We start from the raw sequence: 3,924 nt of genomic DNA on the forward strand, positions 1-3,924 counted from the left end.
GGCCAGTGAGGCACTGACTCATCCTGCCTCGCCTCTAACCCAATAGCGATAGCCTTAGAGGGCGAAGCCTATACGAAATAGAATGGATTCTATGAGTATAGGTGCAGCCCTCTAGGTTGAAGGCCTCACTGGACCTTGGTTCTCAGTGCTGAAGAAAAGGCATTTGGGAGCCGATGGCTGGGTCTCAACGTTGTATATATACAAGGTGTGGACGTAGGAGTGGCCCATGCTGTGGGTGGGTGTAGACTAAAATTCTCAGTGCCGCGCAGGTGCGGAAGGGGTAAACCCAATTGCGTGGCCTTAGAGGGCTGCACCTATACTCATAGGATCCGGGTTACAGTACGTAGCGCCCGTTTAGTCAAATTGATTTTGAGCAGTTATGCGAATAGCCACCCAAACTGCCTGGAGCAGCTGCTACGGCCTTCAAAGAGATTCACGTGACCGACTGAGACAGCTGGAGGCAGTCCAGTAAATACTGCTAAGTAAGCTAATATGCTAACGAAACTTTTGTGAGCTATTACGACAGTGTGGTTGTTCAGCTAACAGACTATATCTACCAAAGTAGTGTGCAATCATGGCCTTAATGTTCACCAAGGGTTTATTAATGACATTTTAAAGTGAATTTACTTACAGCAAGTTGTGATATTAGCTGACTCTGCTCAGACTGGGAGCTCGGAGAACCGGCTGAGTGTTTATACCTCTATCCTTGCATAGAGCTTTGAGCTTTGGACCACCAGAGAAGAAGGAGGTTTCAGGCCTGGAGTGGGGCCAACCCAGCGTGGGAATGCTGGCAGGAAGTGGCACTGGAATGAACATTTTTGGAGTTTCACTTTTGCACAAGCTTCAATTTTTGAAAAATTGTTCAAAACACAGTGTTCACTTACTGAACAAAAAATTAAACATTAACTGTTTTTTTTTAACTCTTTCCAGGCTCCTTATTACACTGTGATGCTACAACACACAGAGCTACCACATTTTTGAGGGGAGCAGTGGCTGAGCTAAAGATGCCACCAGGGTCACTTGGCCAGCATTTACAGCACAGTCTGAATCAGCCAACAACCAATCCAACCCAGCTGTTAGTCACTCAGATGCAGCCTCCCATGTTACCACCTCCCCCACATCCGAACTTCCAATCAGTATATCTACACACCAAACTGCCAGCGACTAGTGATCCTCTTTTAATTTCAAATAGTGAACCACCAATAACGCACAGCCAGACATCAGTAGTCATTAGTGAAGTTTTGGGTACAACCCTGGAGTATCTACTCACTGAAAGTCAATCGCATTTGACATTAACATCATTGCATACACAATTTCAGAAACAAGTCAGTGACAAATTGCTGATAGAGACTGTTTCTCAGGACTCTAACATCCGTGCTGTGTCTCTAGCCAGTCAAATCATAGAGCCCTTCACTGAGACGTCTGTGTCTCAATCACTCTCAGCGCCCTTTGGCTCACTTAACTTGGATTTGTATCTGCCGACTCCAACACAGAGTCCTGTAACCCAAACTAAGACCAGCCACTCTGGTTCAGTCAGCCAGTCTTCTCCTTCACAAGCTGAACTGCACCAATCTGAAACTCCACCCAAAAGTCTTTTTCCGAAGTTCCATCATGAGATATCTACTGTGCATTATCTGACCTCCACACAACCTCTAACAGCTTCAGTCACAAAGCCTCAACAATCCCATATTCACGATAAACCTTTGCCCACACTGCCCAAACCAACTTCAACCATATCTACACTTCCTCAGCCACAATCATCTCCAACACAACATCAACTGCTCCACTCACAAGGTCCTCTACCACAGACAGAACCTTTTCCACACCAACACAGAAACCCTGTTAAAATCCAACCTTCACTCTCAGCCATCCATCCTCCTGATCAGACACAGGTACAACTAAATACTAGCCAGCAACGTGACCCAGTTCAGTCAGTTAAATCAGCCAATGACACAGAGCTTACAGAGTTGCTGAAGAGGAACACCTCCCAATCACCTATGACCAGCAATGATCCCAGGTAGGTAAAATATAAGATGATGGATATTGTCAGTGTGTTGATTTAAAAAAAGCAGCACAGCAAAGCAGCAAGATTTCACTTTAGTTTGTGTTCTACACTCCAGAGTAACGCAGAAATCTCCATCATGGCTGCCCATGCTGGAAAAACATGACATCCCCATTGTGGTGGGAGTGGGTGTATCTTTAGCCTTCATCTTCATCAGTGTCACCTTCTATTCAGTCGTCCAGAAGAATGAACCTGTACCAACAAGCCGAGCAGGTCAGAGATCCTTAGCCACATCAAATGTCAGTACGTCTATTTCACATTCTGAGCATGTTAAACTTCAGACAAGTTGTTATTCTTTAAGGAATAGTTGGACATTTTTGGAAATATGTTTATTGCTTTACGGTTGAGAGTTATGTAAGAAAATGAATACCATTCTCTTGTCTCTCTGTTAAAAGAGAACCGATTTTACACATCACCTGATTACAGGTCTTAATCCAAAGTCTGATAAATTATAAAATAATAAATAAACAGCAGTTGAGCTGTTTTGTGGGTAATGTAGGCGCCAGGTTTTGAAAAGGAAGAATAAAGTGTGGAATAAAAAAGATGATATCTCTGGTTCTGTTGCATTGATTTAGTTTTTTTAAACTGTCCATTGAGAGTCCCACAATGTGATATTAAAGCTATGCTAAATATACAAAATCTGCATACTAGCACCTGTAAATCTCTCTAATTAACACATAATTTCTTGATTATTTAGGTCCTGTTTCCCCCTTGTTTCCAGTCTGTTTGCTAAACTATGCTAACCAGCTGCTTTCGACAGCTTCACATTTAATAGACAAATATGAGAGTAGTGTCAATCTTCTCTCCACCAGAAAACGAATAAAGCATATTTACCAAAATGTCAAACTATTCCTTTAGAGCCAATTTACATGTCCTTGACAGCTCAGAGGAATCTAGGTGTCCCCATAAGACACGCTGAGCGTCGAACTGCAGGACGTACATACGAGAACAGGTAAATATGCTATTATATAGGACAGAGACAAGGCAGCCTTGCAATTGATCTTCTTGCCTCTTTGTAAAAGATGCAGGAAACAAGAGAGGTGTGTTTCTTGCACAGAGCTTTTGAAGATGACGACTGTGTGGCAGTGATTGAGCAGAGCCCCAACACATCTGACACCCGAGCCCGACCTCCAGGGCCAAGCCTGGTCACGGTGCAGATGGAGCCAATGTTTGAGGATCTTCAAGAGGACACACAACATGCTCATGACAACCACTCAGTCACTGTAGAGACTTATCCTGAGCCCATTCTTGACACAAAGGTTTGATAACACAGAAACTTGGGAAAACCCCTGTGAGACCAATTGAACATAATGTGTACCTGTAGTTGGTTTTTATGTGTCAGGGTTTTTTTGCATGCCAAGGTAAATGTAATGTCTGAGTATATCTCAACTTTAATTGTAGTCTTTAGATTATGAATCTTCTGTGACTTTTGGTGATACTCTAGGTCAAATTTCCACTTGTCACTGAAGATACCGATATCGACTAAGTCAAATTGATCAACTTCAGCTGCACTTAATGCTTATACAGCATGCTAACATGCTACAGCAAGCATGTAACATGCTTAAAATAACCTTGGCAAATGCTTACATATAACTGTTAAGCATGAGCATTGCTGATTTGATTAAAGGAGAACAGCACAGATCTTACACATCAATATCTGTTTAGAGGTTTTGGGAAGTATAACTACATGTGACAAAAGTTGTAAAAAGCATTTTGTGGTCCCAGAGATGGCTGCATGAAATCTGATTATTGAAAAAGTTTTATCATTAAGGAGTGCACTCTTTACTATTTCAGATTGATCCCTCTCTGGAGGAGGAGAAAGGCTGCAGTTTGTCCCAGCCCAGCATCCAGCTACAGTGTGC

The sequence above is a fragment of the Micropterus salmoides genome, unplaced genomic scaffold (assembly GCF_014851395.1).
Source record: "Micropterus salmoides isolate LMB-PRFRI ecotype aquatic unplaced genomic scaffold, ASM1485139v1 Ms_hic_scaffold_7, whole genome shotgun sequence".
In the NCBI taxonomy this organism is placed as follows: domain Eukaryota; kingdom Metazoa; phylum Chordata; class Actinopteri; order Centrarchiformes; family Centrarchidae; genus Micropterus; species Micropterus salmoides.